At 50.2% G+C, this 19,366-nt stretch overlaps 1 protein-coding gene across 1 annotated transcript in view; it reads right to left on the reverse strand.

Moving 5' to 3' along the window:
• Window positions 1-19,157, reverse strand: part of alpha-Catr (alpha-catenin related) — a 95,359-nt gene extending 76,202 nt beyond the window's left edge. Inside the window, exon 1 of the mRNA XM_077660109.1 lies at window positions 19,078-19,157. The gene's annotated coding sequence lies outside the window, so the exon portion shown is untranslated. The remainder of the gene's footprint in view (window positions 1-19,077) is intronic.
• Window positions 19,158-19,366: the final 209 nt, after the last annotated feature.

Raw genomic sequence — 19,366 nt, forward strand, 5'->3', positions numbered from 1 at the left:
CGACAGGAAAGCAGGCCCTGCCCGCGCTTTGTCTCGTTAATAAAGATGAATAGTTGTGTGAATGATTTGAGTACTTGCATCCAATACAACTAAGTCACCTGACGATGCAGCCTTATTTGTATAAGCTCCGATTTGAATGGGGCCCTTGCCCTGAGAGTGGGCGTCACAGTATTGCTTGCGTTAAGTGGCTTCGTACAATCACGTCTTACCGCTAGTTGAAAGCGTCAGATCCAGCTAACATCAGCTACAAGACTACTTTGTGCATTCGCCGCGGAGGCTCAGTGGCTTTCAGTTCGGCTGCTGAACCCAAGGTCGCGAGTTGTAATCACGGCCACGGCGGCCGCATTTCGATGGAGGAGAAATGCAGAAAAACGCGCATGTGCTGGGCGATGTCAGTGCACGTTGAAGAACCCCACGAGGTCGAAACCAACATGGAGTCCACTACTACGCCCTCCCTCGTTGCTGTAACTTCAGAAATTTAAGCACCACATGCCACATCTTTGCGCGGAATGATTAGGACGTACCGCTAACGCGTAAAAAAAATCTCTCCACCGCTTCTTTCTTTACTACTATCGACGCAGGTCCTCTTTCAACAGCGGGCATCACGAACGGCCGGATTGTTGCCGTGGACACTTTCTAGTTTTTTAAACCAAGGATGCTCCAGGATCAGTCATACCCAACACAAAGCATGCTTCGAACGGAGGCCGCAGAACATTGCGTGAGAAACCAGCAGTTAAGTCACTCGACATCCACTACTCACTGCTCCAACACTCGGCATTAAAATCACACGAACCGCAGGAGGGTGGCTGCGCACGGTGTACCTAACCTCTGCTCCCGTCGCGTTGTTATATTTGTTATCCTGCTCCGCAAACTCGTGCAGATGTATGCGCACTGTTGCACATCGTCGTGCCCTGGAGACCTTAAGGCGGAGGCAGCAAATGAACACAGTTTCTCGGGCCGCCGATTGTTGCTCGGCCCTCCACACACTACGCAGCGCACATGCATCCTCCTGTATACCAGTATTCCGCAACCTTGAGCAATCTTGACGCTCTCCCTGTCCTGGCCAGGCAGGCCAGTAATGGAGTCGAGATAATGAAGGATCAGAGCAAAAACTCGCTGTCCCCATTCCCATCCCAATTACCATAACCCGTTCATCTAATCCCTTCCGCTACGTCCCCGGGGAGATCAGGGGAGTTTCCCGGGCACGCTCCTCCGGCGGTGGGTCGCTATGTAGCTTTTTACCCCCCCCCCCCCCCCCCTCATTTGTTTCCCATTTTGCCCACCTACGGGTGGCAAAAGTATACCATTGCTTTTGGGCCTTTTCATTTATTTTCAGACTGGATTAAGCCTGTTGTACGTCAGTGGTGCAGACAGGGGCTTATTATTTTTCATTCTTTTTAGGTTGCCGCAACCTAACAAATGTATACCAGTACTAGCCAGTTGTGTCGCAAGGCGGTTGTTTTTTCTTCAGCCCAATCTAACCTCTGTATACCAGTACTGACCATACAGTTTTCTGTTCCGGCACGCCTTGGCGCCATTTACCAGAGAGGGAAAATACCGCTACAACGACTACACGATTCGAGGTTCCTCACGGCCAGTCAGCTGCCACGCACCACCACAAGCGATCCCGCAGCGGCGAATCGTGTACATCACCTATATAACTGCCTCTGTTCGCGACTCTGCTTGTAGTTACCGCGTCTGTCAGAAGAGGACCGGATTGTTGCTTCGAAATACGAATATTCGTCGCGTGGCTCTATTAACCTAGTGCGCAGAGAAGGCGAAAGTATTAGTTATGACAGATGCAAACAGAAGGACTCCGCTTGTGCCACTCACATACACAAGCGAAGCAGCACGGACAGAATTTCGTCAAGAGGGCTGCCTATGGGCGCCTTCACACTTCGTTCTAAGGCCGTCAAGGAGTGCTTGTTGTCTGACCATGAGCAATTGGTGCAAGCAGAAAGAACACACACGCGCCACGCGGAGCTCGCTGAATTCCAGGTCGATAAACTCAGCGCTGACACTGCAATAAACGATACCGACGCTTGTAGCAGACACCTGTTTACCTCTTTCCTTCGATCCAAGGCGCACTGCAGCTGACGCACGGAAGAGCACTCATGAGGGTACACAAAAGTTACCGACGTCATCCGAAATCGACGCGACGAAGGCCCAGTCTCCAACGCCCCATCAAGATTGTATTTTCCTGAGAGTCTCTGCAGAAGAATGATCGCTGGACGCCGACATTCGCTCGCGAAGGCTCTCTGCGCTTCCACCGCTCTCCCTCGCCCTCTCGCCCTCTCTCTCTCTAGGTAAACGAAAACGGGCAGACCGCAAAGAGCAATAAATGTGACGTCTTAGAGGAGCACCAACAGCCGCTCGTGGATCGAGGATAGCTGGCGGAAAGGCGCTTCTTCCCGATGTTGACACAGGCGTATAAGCGCAGAAAAATCCGTGAGGATCGGCGAAAGCGCTGACTTAGCGGCGACGACGACGGACCGCTGCCTTTCAGCAGAGAACCCTCGGACTTGGCTCGGGAGTTCTTGGCGAGAGAGAGAGCGTACTCTATGCGACGCTTTCCCGCGTACCACGCATGCTGCGCGCGCCGTCCGCCGAGAACGTGCTCGGATGGATGTTAAGGCGGCTTTCTGAAAAGGCTGGAGAGTTGATACGTTTCGCGCCATCTCGCCGGCCAGCCAGGTAGACCTGCATGCGATTCATGCACATTCGCCGCGGTCGCTCTGTGGTTACAGCGTTCGGCTGCTGAGTGCACCGAGGACGTGGGATCAAACCAATGAAAACAATGCAAAAGAAGACACCCATGTTCTGTGCGATGTAAATGCCCGTTTAGAACCCCGGGAGGTCGAAATTAATACCGAAGCTCTCCAGAACGCCGCCTCTTTCTCCATGTTCAACGTTCTCAGACAAAAATTTTGGAAATTTGAAAGTTGTAAGATAGTTTTATGGAAATTTTGAAGGTAATTGTGCATTGATCTGATATGTAGCAAAATCTTTCTTTTAAAAGCATTTCCATCGATCGCATCGAACAGTCAAGACTGCCGGAGAAAACCAATGGGGAACGCTTTTTACGATAGCAAAGACGTTAACAGAAAAAAAAGAATGCAAGACTGCCGTCGTGTTATCGGCGGATATATTGATTGTTATAGTGGAATCTTGCATTATATGAAAAAATGCGTTTGTTTTGCTGTTTTGCTGCCTTCCAAACCTTCCCTACGACCTGTTTCTTCAAGGTTTTCTCTCTTTGCCCACTGCACCGGAGGAGGAAACGAGCAAGCAAGATAGGCATGCTCTCGAGATGTGCTCACTGGGAGAAACAACAGTTTGCAGCGGCGGGGCCACCACTCCGACGAACGGGCCGCTTCCCGAACACCGCCCCGGTGGCCCGCGAGACGCCGCTCCGCCATGGATGGTGAATCAATACCCTAGACGTCAATCCTCTGACGAATGTTTATTGTCGAGCGGCGGCCGCTGCTCATCAGCGGGGGGCCGGAGAGAAGGAAGCCATCCACCTGGCGCTCTTCCAAGAGCAGGGGACACACGCCGACACGGGAAGAAAGAGCAGGTCATGCCAGCGATGCGCAGCTCGTCGCTAGCCGCGGACAAGGTGGCCGGTGAGGGATGCAATAAGGAGAGAATCGTGAAAGCTCCAGCAGAAGCACGTGGCAACCGTACTTCATCCGGCCCCTTCCTTCTGGCGTCACTTCCGATTCGGCGTTCCGCTTCCGGTCAGGCCCTTTTCTCCCGGAAATACGAAGCGTGCAAGCGTGCCGAGTTGGGAGGTCGCCAATTACCCAGGCTGCTGCGGCGTACTTATTTATTTAAAAATTCCCTCGGGCCAATAAGAACATTGAAGAGGGGAGGGTTTATAGAAGGAACATAACAAAATGAGCATAATGGTACAGTAATTTGCTAGTTACACAATGTTAATTAATGCATTCTTGAATAAACAGTGACCATCCATCAATGCCAGTGGTGCAGGAAGGTGATTCCAGTCTTCGGATGTCCACGGTAAAAAGGAATGAAAGTAAGTTATGGTTTTGAAAAATGGCGTTTCAGCCTTGTGAACGTGACCAATCCGAGGTGACACGAACTGGGGGAGGAATAACTTCCTCACGCAGGTAAGTGTGGTAAAATATATTATGAAAAGGACAAGGACGAAGTGTTCTGCGACCAGATGCAAAGAATGGTAGACCAAAGCCAGCTTTCATAGTAGTTCGCCTTAAAATTCTATTATAATTGGAGAGGATAAATCGATAGGGATAATTTTGAACCATTTCTAGACAGTGCGTTGAGTTCTGCTGATAAAGGTCCCATAATGATGCTGCGTGCTCGAGTTTGGGTGAGATAAGTGTTATGTAAGTACAGTAGCAGTTTAAGAGATGAAGGTGATTTAGCAAAAGTTACGGCGCAGGTATCCCGTTCGCGCTGTTAATGACAAGTGTGACATAAATAGTCCACGTAAGGTTGCTCGTAATGTAAACACTGAGATATCCATAAGGGTACGGAATTTAAAATGATGTCATTAAGGTGATACGAGTGCATATTGTGAGTCACTCGGCACACACGCATAAATTTGCACTCCATGATTTGCACAAGACTTAAGATTAAATCGAGGTCAGGTTGAGGCGTTAATATGTCGTTATGGCGTGTTTTTTCCCTATATATTACGCAGTCGCCGGCGAGCAAGTGAATGTTGGATGAAATGCAGGAAGGTACGTCGTTAACGTACATGAGAAAAAGAAGCGGTCCGAGCACGGAGCCTTGAGGAACACCAGATTGAGCCGCACTATAAGCTTAGAGGTGAGGGCATTAAATGAAACCGCGGCGGTCGAATTTCGATGGAGGCGAAATTCTAGAGGCCCGTGTACTGTGCGATGTCTGTGCACGTGAAAGAACCCCAGGTGGTCAAATTTTCCAGAGCCTTTCGCTACGGCGTCTCTCATAGCCTTTAAACCCCCATAAACCAGTACACAACTGTGCTGTGCACGAAACGACGTACTTTACAAGGAACGCACTACTTTACTACCACTGCAGTCACAAGTAGCCGACACCCCCCGTGGGCCACCGAAAAAGTTTATCATAGAGGGTGCTGTACCTTTACCATTAGGCACGCCGCGCCTAATCTAAATGGGAAGAGACACCTAAACTTTGTTGTTCTTTGGAATGATGTGCCTGACATGAGTAGAAATGGAACACCATGCGTATTTCGTCAAAAATCCCGAAATAAATTATACGTGAATTTCTTCTGTCATGCAGCTTCGTTTTCTGTTTAAAGGGCAACTGAAGAGGTTTTATAATTCAATGAGCTTAAACGAGCCGAATGCGCGAAAGCTGCAGGTAAAGCATGCGCAATCTTTTTGCGGTAGCATTTGAAATGGTGACGTAATCGTCGACTAAAGCGGCATCGGCGTTGAGGCTTTTCTGCAGTGCACAGTGACAGGCAGAGGCCGCAATGATGGCATCACGTACAGCGAAGCTAAGTTTCCAGCGAAAAAGAGGTTGTTTCGAGGAAGAAAACGAATGCCGTCGAAGGTGAAGCTCACGAAGCATTTTGTATCAGCAATGCACCCTGGCCATGAATCCCCCGCCATGGGTATGTGCCATTCAGGCAGAGTACATCATCAGCAGCAGCGGCAGCATTGCTTGGCGACACCGGAAGAAGCACGGCAGCATGCAGACGAAGGCAACGGACATCTGATATTTCGGCAACAATGACGTCACCACGAATTTGCCCGCACTCCACCAATGGAGTGAGGAGAAGCCTGAACATAGACGCGCTTTTAATCGGCGATTAAGTCACCATTTTAAATGCTAGCGCAAAACTATTTTGCATGCTTTACCTGAAAGCTTCATAGATTCCAATTCTTTATTAACCTCGAATTCTAAAAAAAAACATTTCACCTTTCCTTTATAAGCAGCCGAACGGTAGCTGTGACATCACAAGTAGGGCTGAGATTACATAAGGCATACAAAAATTTTTATAGAATCGCCGCTTTTGTAGTTTTAATTTGTTCCAGGCTTTCCCAGAGCCGAAAAGATAGTGGGAAACAGCTATTATACTACAGTTTTTGTACTCATCACGTGACCTCAACCCGAATTACTTGTGACATCATAACACCGTTTGGCGGCTGAAAACGAAACAGAAAAAAAATATTCACAGGGATGTCTAAAGACATTATGTGTTGAAAACGCGATAGCATTCGAAGCTGTTGATGCATATACCAGAAGTGACGTCACTTCCTGTCTGGTGATGTCACTTTCTTCTAGCCAATCAGCGAACTTAACTTCCGACGACACATTTTTTCCAAGTGAGGCTTCTAATGCTATTGCGTTAATACAACTGAGAATAAACTGAATTATAAACTGTTTACCGGGCGCAGCCGAACGACACGTAGTAATCAGTGTTCACTACTTTCTTGCGCCCGATTCCGGAGAACGAACGCCACGAGATATCTCACGTCTTTGCCTGTTTCCACGAACACGCCCTCGTGCATGCGGCAAGAACAGGACGCCCATCCTGTCTCCGCCGGAGACTGCAGCCGAAACAGCACACAAACCTCGCAGGAATGCCCTACTGCAGAGGCTAAGGTAAACACCGTTCGTTTGGCACAGTGCCAGGCACTCGGACCAGGAGCAGGAAAGACTGCGGTCACCGCACCGGGAGGAGCACAACAAGCGCACCGCTCGTCGGGAGCTGACGAGTGGAGAACAAGCTCCTCTCGGTGTCCACACGTCTGCTGCCTCTCACACCGCGCCTCGTCCACGAGTAACCTTTTGTTCGCAGCTGGAGGCTAAAGCGGAGACGTAGGCGGCCTCGTTGTCGAGCAAGTGGAGTGGGAAAAAAAAAGAGGGAAAATTATGAACGTGCTCCGCAAATTTCCCTCCGTCGGCAGAAGGTGAGGGGGCAATGTAAGGCTCAAAATGCGGCCGAGGCATCCACACGAGCGCACCTCGACCATGCAGCGCTATCGTCGGGGCCTGTGCTGCTGGTGACGCGTCACGGATCTCCGCTCCGACAGCCAGCGGTGGGGTCGCCCGTTACCTCGATCGTCGCGCCAGATTACGCAAACGAAAATAGACACCGTGGGGCCGGCGGCATCGAGCCACTCCGCGGTCTCCGCGCAGGCGACCGGCTGAGAAAAGAGAAGCGTCTCAAAAGCCGCGGATGCCAGTCGCGGCTGTCCACGCGGAAGCTTGGACAGTGCCCACTCCTCGTCTAGATTTAGACAAAAAGAATTTTGTATTACGATCTTCGTTCACTATTAAACACGCACCAATGTAACAGTATTGATCTGTTCAGTTTATCACATTCATCTGCGTGTTTTGCAAGTTACAATGTGAGTGTTTTGTTGCGAGTTCCTGTATTTACTCAGTGTATACCTATACTGTTTGAATGTTAATAAATTTGAGTTTTTTTGACGTAGCTGCGCGGTGAACAAATCCGAGCCTACTGTCGTTGCTCTGTAAACATCCCAACTTTTACTACCCTATATCATTGCTTGCACACAAAGCAGCGCCATTCAGATACAGCTTTGTCAAACTGTATCTGACAGCCTTTCCTGCAGCTCTTCAGTGCGATTCTTTTTTTTAAGTCCCAAATAAACGAATCTAAATTTCAATTCGTCCCGGATTCGCGTTAGCAAATTCCTTTGACATCGCGGCGCCAGAACGCTGCCACTGCGCTTGCAAGCACACGCGGGATCGAAACTGACCGCGTATACGCCCTGAAAACCACCGCATGATTTTACACCCGCTAGCCCTTCGCGTTTCAAATTGCATTCTTCCTTCAAATGACAAAGCTGCTAACTGATCTGTTCCGCTTTAGGTGTGAAGACAACTAAAACAGGCACGGAACAAAAGCGGCCACCAACACTTCAGCTGCACCGGTATACACAAGTTAAAGCAAGGCGGGGAGGGAGGTCAGCCTACGCTCGCTCGTGCCGCAGAGGTGCGCCGAATGAGTACACTTATAACTTAGAATGCTCAATTTGGATCGTTAGCACTTTATGGAGCATCGAGCGACAAATCCTAGGAACCTAGCTGTCCGCTGGCACCAGTGCAGAACGCGAATGAAGCCCATTCAGGCACGGCTTCGCAGTCAGGAAAGCGGCTCGGCGAGCGGCCACTCGCGTTCTTTCGCGTCCGGCTCTTCCGCAGTCAGTGCGCCGTGCAATATTCAGCGGAACCGTCCGGTGCGCGGAGCAAGAGCAGCGTGTTCGCGGGGCCCGGATGACCGCGGGCCGAGCCCCCGCGCGACGCGACGACGGAGATAAATAATCGCCCAACAACCTCCTCGGAGCGAAGCAGGATTTCGGCGGTCGGCACCGTGCGAACGAGGTAGCCGGCCTGCAGGAAACGACGCGTGTTCACACGAAAATAACTTCACGCACTTTAACGTGCGAGACAAATAAATAAAAAAGACAACTGGACGGTTACCACTGTGTAACGCGAGACTGAGCGTACTGATGGATTTACTTTTACTTTTATCCGACTATAATTGACTGGCTTCAATGTTATCTTCACGAACACATTCAACGTGCTTTAATCAGTGGCTCACAATCTGATTATGGCCCAGCTAATTAAGGCATCTCGCAAGGGCCTTTCTGAGACCCTTGCTGTTCCTGGTGTATACCAATGATATTGCACAGGATGTCTCGTGCAAAATACCTGTGTATGCGGATGATTGCGCGGTTTATCACTGCATCAAGTGTTCTCTGACTCCGATTACCTACAACGTAATTTGGATGTTGGAGATGCCTCTGAACCCTTCTGAATGTCAAATTGCCTGTTCCCCTCGTAAACGTGATCCATAACTGCTGCAATATACATTAGCATTGTTACAGCTGTAGCGGGTGACCGAGTTTATATGCCTATTTCTCTAGCCTAATTTGACCTAGGCAGGTTGAACGTGTATAGGCAAGAGCGTGTTGAATGCTTAGTTCTGTGTACAAACGTTAGCGCAAAATAAAAGACAATCACAAGAAAGGTGGACAAGACAGCGCGTTGTCTTGTCCACGTACTTTCTTATGATTGTCTCTTACTTCCCGCTAACGTTTGTACACAGAACTATGCACCAACTAGCCCAGCAACAAGTGTTACTTGAATATTTAACTTCCTCAAACGTTTTTTTTTTCTCATAACAATCTCCTGAAAAAAGATAACTGGTTTATATTGCTAACGTAACATGCCCGAGTGGTTTGGAACCCCTACAAACTAAAAATCTTTCTGACATGATTGAACGAGTAAAAAATCGTGCAGCTCGATTTATCTGTAATAACTAATACTTCACCATTATGGTGGGACCAATAAAGCAGTGGCTGAAAAAACGTGCACTTAGAGAAGCATTGCAGAATCTATTTCGGTGCAGCTAGTGTGGACAAGAGAACTTATTATCTGCTCTCAAGTTTTACGTCTAGGCGTAAGCACATATGGAGCATTAGCCCGAGATGTCGTTTCGCGCTCTATTGTTAGACGTGTAACGGCATGAGTGGCTGCCATTTATCGTTCGTTTTTAATTTTATTGTGCGAGCGGTTCTTGCCTCATGCAAGCATTATGTATCCACATCGCCCCTAGGCGCATGCACATATTCAACAATAACGCTATTCGACCTACACACTGTTGTGCTCGCGCTCCCTTCCTGCTGTTGAGTTGGGCGAACTTGGACATGGGGGAGGATTCCCTGAAAACCACCGCGAAGGTAAATGAGCCCTCTGGAAGAAACGTGGCTGCAGGAATGTCGGAAGCAGCGACGATAATAGCGTCCCCACGTGTTCGAACAGGTCATCGGGTGCAGCGACGATAATAGCGTCCCTACGTGTTCGAACAGGTCATCAGACGACGAAGTACAAGATCAGTGTGGTCCCCTACAGTCACGCTGGGGTTGAGTGCTGCGCGTTCGACAGAGGTCCCGCGTTCCGGTCATCAGCACAAGATCTTTCAACCCCTGCTGGGAGACGGCCCGCATTCCTGTGTCACGCAGGCGCCTTCCGGTTCCACGTGGGCGCGGTCCGGACCCACGTGCGCGCCCACCTGGAGGCCGCGTGGACGACAACGTGACGGGGTCCTGTTCCCTTTCCCTCGACCGAGCTGAGAGAATATCAGGACCGCCCTGCCGTGGGTGGTACCATCAGTGCCATCGTGTGATTGGACATCATTCTTCGAACTGTATTCCCCAGCTAGGGATCTGGGGAATACGAATAGTATTTAATGAGCTGCTGGTTTGGTACCAGAGGAGAGCCCCCTTCTTGAGATACCCTTTGCTGGGAGATATTCCCGACCGCCAAGAAGCTCTCTTTACTGAGAAGCACTCTCAGTTGTCCTATTTGTACATTATGTAAATAGTTTTGTATAAAGTTTTCCAAGTTTTCTTCCTCCGATCGTCCTCGTCTCCTCTCCGGCCTAGTCACGCTACCTGAATCCCAATAACTAGTGGCAGCGGTGGGATGCTGCTACCGGAATCCCAACAACACGTGAAGCGCATCGTCGGCCAGACCTATGTGAAGCACTGTCGCTCACTGCCGCAGCGTTTTGCAAGAGAGGGCAAGATCCAGGCTTCGAAGCTAAACCACGCTTGGGCGCCAATTGAAGGCTGGTTAGGTGGGGTCGAGAGCCCGGACTCGCCCGAGGCGGGACACGAAACAGGGGGTTTATTCTGGGTGAAACAGAAAAACCGCTATGTGGACAAGGAATGCACCGGCACTGGCCGCGGGCAAAGGAAACCCATTCTCAAAGCGGCCGCGGAAAGAAAAACAATCTCGCGCCCGTAACGACCATTGTTTATTGCGGACCGGCAATGTTCGGGTAGCAGTGCACGTCGCCACCCACCGCTTAACCCGCGCGTCGCGGTGCCCTATGCTGTGCACATCTGCCAGAACGCCTTCAGCGAGCGCGAACGCGTGGTCAAGCCTTAATCAAATCGCATCTCGCAATCGACATCGGCGCAAGAGCGACGAGCGCTGCGCTGCTGCGGCTCGCTTCGTCGCTTTAAAGGGACCCTGCAACACCACCTTTCCAGCAAAGTAATAAACTCTCGCAATCGCTAGATTGTATTCTCATGAACATCCAGGCCAAATAACGCACTTCTGCACGCAGCAGAGAACCGCCAATCGCGCTCGAAAGTTGGCGAGACCTTTCCGGAGACTTTTTCAATCTCGCGCCCTCCTTCGCGCGTCTACGCATGTCCGGTAATAAATGAGAATTGGTCAATTTATTTCAGAAGACATCCAGCTATCACAGCCACGTGGAGGGCGACGTCGTGTCGCCCCGGCACGTCAACAATCTATTAACAACAATCTATCAATCTATCCAGCTATCAAGGCTTCAACAACAAAGAGCAAAGGAAAAGGTCAAAAAAAGGCCGCAAGAGACAGCAGCGCTGTCGGCTCCCGTCCACTCACCGCAGCTCCCTTTTGTCCCTCTGAGCACAGGCACAGCCCCCTTCATCCATTACCCCTTTAGGAAACAGCTCTTCAGCCGTGCTGACGGCCGACGGCCTTCTCCTGCAACACACTGCCCCTAACGAAGCAGTGGATATCGAGCCAGTCACTAAGACGGCTGAAGCCAATGCCCTGCAAGCTCTGGCTTCTGCCTCCCCAGCCGCACAGACGATTGGGGCCTTGCCCTGCACTCCAAATCCCTCGTCAACAGCACCGACGCCTACCCCAGCCACACAGACGACTAACATCACTTCGGAGACTCCCTCCTATGCGCACCATGTCTTCGAGCATCCGCCCTCATAATACCCAGATGCAAGCTAAACCCCTTTCCAAGGGGAAAAAAAACCTTACATTCTGGTCGGCCGAAAGCCCCAGAAGCTCCCGTCGTCAGCTGCAGGGTCGTTGGAACGGTCTTCTTTAAACCTCGCCAACGCCTCGCCTTTCTCCGGGGCGTGCTCACCTCTATGCGCATCCAGGAATACAAGAAGTGTGCATCAAGGGTCGCCGTAATATCATCGCGAATGGCGTCACCAGCGAAGACTCCCTCAAGGCCCTCCTCTCTCACTCCTGTGCGAACCTTCGAGACACCCCGTGGCGTCCACGGAACATATAGGAAGTCAACCAATCTGTCTTCCCTCAAACATTGCCGAAGACACAGAAGCAGATGTGGAAATCCCGGGAGTGAGAAGCAGCGGTCCTACCATTATCGCCCACTCCGCCTCCAATTTGTCTTCATCTACAAACTCCGCCTCCAGAGAACGAAGCCCCTAACCACTCCGGTGGATGCCACCACGTGAAGGCAACGTGCGTAAACGTTCCACGCTGTCTCAGGTGCAGAAAGCTCCATGAGCCGAAGGATTTCAAGGCGCAGCACACCAAGCGCCCCCTCCCCCGCCTCTCTTTCAAACTGCTTCACGCACTCTATTTCTTTTTGCGGGCGTTGAGCAGTGCTATTAGCACAGCGCCGCAAATTGAGCACCGTTTATCCCTTTCACCACAAAACCACTTTCTCTCTCACATATCCTCTGCGCGCCCGCTATCTCATTATCCTATAAAAGCCAGAACAGCGCTGGCCGCAGTCGAAACCTGAAGGCCTGAAATGGCGGCGTGACCACGTGACCAATGGTGGCAGCGCCAATGCTCTCGAGCTGAACAGCGTCATATACTGACTGTATAGAATAGACCTTTCCAATAAGCCCCGCCTGGGCGTCGCTGGACAGTTGTGTGCATTTGGCGCTAGCACAGTGGAAAGTGGCGGCGGAACCGGTTTGCAACAGTCGATAGAGAAGTTTCGACATACCTGGAGCACACCCTCTCCACATTTCTGAGAACCGTTATGGCAGCCATTACGGTAATGCCTCTAGATAGCCTCGCGTTATTCTGCATAAATCTGGACACAGCGATTTTTGTAGCGATAGCTACATTACGGTAGCATATCGAGCCTTCAGCGTGGCGGCGCCGCCACCCTGTCGCTGCGCCGCCACGCTGCCACGTGGTTGGTCACGTGGTGCGGAGCAACTGACGGCGCCGTGGCTGGTCACGTGGTTCGACGCCTGGTTGGTCATGTGACGAGCCACGTGGTGCGGAGCAGCTGCTGCAGCCGGTGGCGCTTCGCGAAACCTAGCTGCAAAACCCAGCTGCCACAGCTGTTCGCATGCGCCGTGTCAAGAGGGACGAAGATGAAGAAGGAACGCCCAGCGAAACGGAGCGGCGAAAGACTGACTGCAATTCAACTGAACAATTTCCACTCGGCCAGCTGTATCTATCGCGTCACTCCAGGTTTACCAGAGCTAAACCACTAAAGCCAATTTTTTGATCACGTGATGTGTTGAGGAAAGCAGGACCGTTGAGACGCCAACCGGACAGCTTGATTCCAGCCGGGAGAATACCGGAACGAGCACGAGACGCGTGCCAGCCGCCGCGAGCCTCGCGCGAGCGCGCAGCCAAGCCATGCCAAGCAGCCAAGCCGACGGCCTAGCCACTTCATGTGGATACAGCCTATATACAACACGTGATTCTGACCGATACAATGACGGCGGCTAACTGAAGCATACAGACAACATCGATGCGCCGCTTTTAAGACCAGCGTGCTCAGAAGTGCAAAACAAGTCGCCAAACAAATTTCAACGATTCATTGAAGCCATAAATAGTAAATTGTGAGGTTTAATGTTACGAATCGACAAGTGGGCTATGGGGTACGCCGTAGTGGAGGGCTCCGCGGGTTTAGACCACGGGAGTTCTTTAATGTGCGCTGACATATCGCACAACACACGGGCGCTTTTGCATTTCGCCGGCATCAAAACGCAGCCGCCACTGCCAGGATTCGATCCCGCGACCTTGGGATGAGCAGCCGAACGCCAAAGTCACTGAGCCATCGCGGGCGCTGAAAATGATTAGCGTCACCTCACCAGGAACCTAATCTGCTCTAACAGCAGCGGCTCAGTCCGCCCTACAGTGCGTGCGTGTCCACAGAGCTGCAGTGTTCTGCGTTTCTGCAGCACGAATGACGTCATTGTCATTTCTTAAACCGACACATATGCGTGCACGCAGTGCCGGAATGGTGACCCCGGAGTTCTAGGGCCGTCGCCGCCTCCATCTTTCGCCCTTGGGGAAAACGCGCAATGATCGGACGACTTGGATGCGCCCCAAATGAGCTTCTAACGAGTGCCGCACACTGGCCGCTAATCAGCCTTGAGTATTCATTAGCATATATCTAGGCGACGGAACGGCCTCTCATTTCCCTCTTTTGAGGAGAGTCCACGAAGCCTGCATCCTTCTCAGAACGAGCGGCATAATTGATTCCCTTCGCGAAAGGAGGGTGGCGGATGAGCGCCTAACAAGTAGCTCAGGGAGTCTTGAGTCAAGTCCACCCTGAAATACGACCGCCGGTTTCTTTCTACTTTTTTTATTTCGCGGGTGAATTACTTGGGTGCACTGCCACGAAGCCTGCGGCAAACGACGGCTTGTCCCTCGGAAGCACACCGCCGTGCTGTGTCGACGCGGCGTCGGCAACGTGAAGAAACCGAAGTGATTGATTACTGCAAAGCCCCGATAAAGCCCCCCTTGATCGTTATGGGCAACAACCACTTTCGAACATCGGCGTCCATCGTGCCGCAGAGCGACTAGAGATGAGCGTTTTGTATCACAGCGGCGCTTTATACGCCCGTATTGAGGCTGCACGGAGTTAGCAGCTTTCCTCTGTTCGCGCAAATCAAACTTCTTGTTGGACTGAGATCTGCTTTCCGAAATCGCAGTAAAGATGCTTCGCCAGCCCCCCGCTGTCGTGGCTGACGGACTACATGCTCCACGGGGAACAACACTGTTCCCGGTCTGCGTCTGTATTCGAGCGGCGGCTGAAAAACGAAATGGCCCTGCAGCCTCAACTACCGCTCAGGCTACAACCTGATCGAGACCATTCCTTCGCGCCGCACTGGAATGCGACTCCAAACGCGGCGCTCTCGACGAGACGTATATAGCCCGCTTAGCAGTTCGGAACCAGCTCCGTAGCACTGCAAACCCGACTACAGGCCCATAATGTTGCTGCAGTCAAACGAGAAACAGCGTGGTCTCTCCGTAGCCATTTTTTCTTACATCAACAACACTTCAGTGGGTTGAGCCTTTAGCTTCGGCAGTTAAAATTCCGCATACAATTTTATGTGCTGTTTTAAATGGTGCACAAGAGTGGCTGTCGTATCCGATGCCGTTCTAAGCGCGTTTTCAGAACAGCAGCCAGCTTCAGTTCGAAAAACTTTCAGGAAATTTTCCAAATGATGCAAGGCGTGCTTGTGCGCCTTGTGGATTTTGTTGCAGATGATGAAACAAATATATCGCCGCAATGAAATGAGCGTACTGAACCATTAAAGATACGAAAACGAAACTATGCCGCGAGACAGCGCATGCGTATTGCTCTACAAGATGCTGTTTCATGGGATGGCCCTGAGGCCTTTGTTGCCGTCATTCGCTTTTCTTACTTAATACGGCTCAAAATACGCAATGTCCATGGACCATAGAATCTGCAGGTTCTAACAGGCGAAGACTGTGGGGTGAAAGCGGTCGTCGCAAAAATGCCGTTGCAGCGCGTGCGTACCGCAGCTTCAGCCGCCCCGCTAGCCCCGTTTCAACGCGCGCTCGGTCTCTAAAATTAGTGGTAAATGATTTTGTTTTGATTTATTTCTTTCATTTACAACATACCGCCAGCCGCAGTTGATGCTGTGGCAGTTTTGGGACATAGTAGACATATAGTATCTCTCTCTCCCCCTCTCTCCCTCCCTCTCTCTCTCTCTCCCTCTCTGAATGACATACATAATGACGTGTGTCATAACGAGTCCCTCATTTCCCGACCCTTGTCTGATCAATATATAGCTTAAGGATACTTCGATTATGGCAGTCTTGATGCCATAGGTATGCGTAAGAGAGTTCTCTCATTGCTGTTGCCCTCACCGTTAGATAATGTTCCGCAGGGCACTTGCGGTAATACAGGACGTTCTGTGTCCGTCGCTATGGACGAGGGTGGCGCTAGTGAGCACTCTCAAGGTTAGTTTACAAACAGCATAAATGTCCCCTAAAGTATACAAGTCATAGCCGCCGTCATAGCTCAGTTGGTAGAGTACCGTACGCGACATACAGAGGTCGTAAGTTCGGATCCCACTGGCGGCATGTGATTATTTTTTTCTGCTTTCTAATCAGTCATCTTTCAGGTAAAAAATGGTTACACTACTAATTTCCCATTTATCAACATGACGAATACCTCTATACTCTTCTTGGTTTCAGTGAATCAGCTTCTTTCATATATTGGTAGAGATAGAAGCGTTGTTAGCCGTACATGACCGTCAATAATATCTCGGCTAAATGCATTGCAGGACAAAGGCCACTGCCGTTGATTTGCAGTCATCGCCGCCCAGCGCCCACCTGGCTTTCGCCGCCCGTTACCACATTTTTCTTCCCTCGGCATCCTCTCTGCTGACACAACGGATCACTGGTCACGTGTTCTCCACACTCCACTTGTCTCTTATCCATGCTGCTCTTTTCTTTTTCCGCTTCTCAATGTCACCTCGCGTCGCGCCTCCTAAATTTAATTTCAATTGAAACCTTTCCGTTAGCACCCATATGCGTGTTACGGCCGCGCATACAAGCCCTAAAAGCCGTTATATACCACGCTTCCTTCTTGAGAGATGTACGTTAGCTACACTTCATAACCTGACAACGCCTGCCAATTATACACTCCGACCTTCTTTATTTATTTATTTTTTGCCGCTATTTCGCAGGGTCCTCTGCAGTCACTGACCTAGATATGTGCGGAATTCCTTCACAACTACCAATACTTTGCTTTGCTTGTCGTAGTGTTCTTCATTTTCCATCTAGACTCGTGAACGCCGCCTAAATTTGCTTCACCTTAATTATAAGCCGAACGTGGTTTTTGCGTGCGTTTCGTCCTCAAACATATGCGCTGCAGTTCCTCTCCCAAGTAATCAGAACTAGGTAACTGAAACGTTTCCCATCAAATCTCAGCTCTCCCCACTCCAACCCTCAATACCTCTCGTACACGTGGGGTTACACAACCTTTGGACTCTTATTTACGCAAATAAGAGCGAGGAGGTTGTGTAACCCTGTCTACCTGACACCCTTTCCGATAGGATCCCTCGCTTTTGCAGAGACCGACACCAGATGCGTGTGTGCCTGCAGATATTCTCCAGCACATTCACATATGCTTCATCCGCGCCCTGGTTACGCAGTGTCTGCACGGTTTGTTAGGGGTGCATCAAACAAACAAACCAAAGAGACTGGAGGGGACATTTAAGCTCCTCCTTAAGAGTATGACGCGACAGCGTTAAGTGGTTAGTGCCCATATATGTGGAACTGGTCATTCTGCACTTTACATGCATAGACCACTGGGAGTCCACATACCACTTCTGGTGCAGTGGTTAATTAAGCGACGCGCCACTGCCCTAGCAGGTGGCTGTTTCAAAGACAGCCACCGGTAGGGCTCGTGAAACCCAGGTTGCCCTCCCCGAGCAACCTCTGGAGATTTTTCGTTCATGCCGCGGGCGCCATCGCCGACGACGAAGACGCCGGTTTTTCCATTGAACAGGGCCTTTAATGCTATCGCGTTAAACAGGCGATCAACGCGATGTGTGAGAGCCATTCTATAAGTTCGACACCTGCAAACCCAGCTGATTCGAAGGTGAAATAGCACTCAGGCATGGCACAGGGTCGATTTACAAACTCCCGATTTATAAGGCACGGCGCGTGAAATCCAGTAACGTCCTTCGCGAAAATTATGAAAAAGAAAGCTGGATGTTCTAGTACGCTGTTCCATAGTATCACTGTAAAATTGCCACCTCTTTTGTGGTCATCTAAAGCTGCTAAGAAAGAAGACAGCTCATAGCCTCATCCAACATTTCCACCGACATCTTTCTTCCCTTCCTGTTACAGCCGTACACTTCTCACAGAAACCGTGCTTTATTTTTCTACCTGTTGCCATCAACGTTCAGAGCAAAATCACGTTATACATTCAAAAAACGACTGCGGCAATAAAACTCGAGCCGTCATTTTGGAAAAAAAAAGAAAAAAGATATTATGTTGTCAACAGAAAATTTAATAGCCACCCTTACAAGTCTAAGCACACGTTCAAAATATTTTGATTCCTTATCTAACACACTGCATATACGTTCCAACCCATGTTCGAGGAATGCGTAATGCGCAGATGCACTTGTCTGCCTCTTTTCCGCCTTTCCCTTAATCCCTTTGCTCCATAACCTCCCCCATCTGAAGCGCACGAGCAGCTTACAAATGAGTGCCAGTTTCGGGCGACAAAAGAAAAAAGCCCACTCTCAGTTCGATTCTACCAAAGCACAGAAGCAATGAAAACAATTTTGTCAGATTGTCTCTTTACGGCGAATTCAATTACAGACTGGATCCAGGTTTAGGTTCTACTCATAAGCGAGTTCCAGCAATAGATCGTATACTTTGCTTCGCCGAAAAACAAACACAGGTTTTGTTTAACCAATCCTCATTCGTGGGCTGCGGAACAAGAACGACGAACGCAAGGCGAGCACACAGCTTGAAGGAATCACCAGTTAAACTAGTTCCGGCCATACGTTCTCTTTTCAGCGCCCTTGTTTCCATCTGGCTCTAGGTTTTGTGCAGACGTAAACAATGATTTCGAGGCTTTAGTCAACCAACTTTTTATTACCTATAGTACCAAGTCGCTTATTAAAGCATAATGTTCTCTGCTATATCCACGCACGCGCTTTCACTGCTTCGTAGGACGAGGTCAATCGTTAAACCGCTGCGTCGATTGTTTTCAGAAATAACTTTCACCGACCAAGAAATTTTCTTAACTGCTCTATGCAAGAATATTTTCACACATAGTACAAACCGGCCATTTGAAACCATAACGAATCGCGCGAATCACTGCTGCCCGAGTAAAGAGCCAGCGCGCCCGATCTGCCGGCGATTGGAGAGTAGCGGATCGTCTGCGTCCGAGCATCGATAGCAGACGAAAACGCGCTCGTCCAGGCACGCGAGTGGCGGAGAGACCACGTTTCCACAACTGTGCCACCCTCTGCACAACTGAGGGCACCGCAACGGACGTAATGCGAGGCATACTTGCCCGGCGAGTCTCACCTGTTGCACCAGGGGGGCGATGGTCTTTTCGATGGACTTGATTTTGATGTCCAAATTCCAAGAGTCCGACCCACAACAGGCCGCAGCCATTTTGGCAAAAACAGACGCCAGGGCAGCGCTCGGGTAAGGCACTGTGGCGCTGCGATCACGAGCGCCGAACATCAAGCCACAAATAATAAGTACGAGCTGTCAACCGCGGCTATCCTGCTTAATTTATTACTTACATTTACCTAATAATAAGAACCACTGAAACAAACTTTGTTATCTTTAAAATTATAATTTCATGTTC

This window comes from Amblyomma americanum, chromosome 3 (genome assembly GCF_052857255.1).
Source record: "Amblyomma americanum isolate KBUSLIRL-KWMA chromosome 3, ASM5285725v1, whole genome shotgun sequence".
NCBI lineage: Eukaryota > Metazoa > Arthropoda > Arachnida > Ixodida > Ixodidae > Amblyomma > Amblyomma americanum.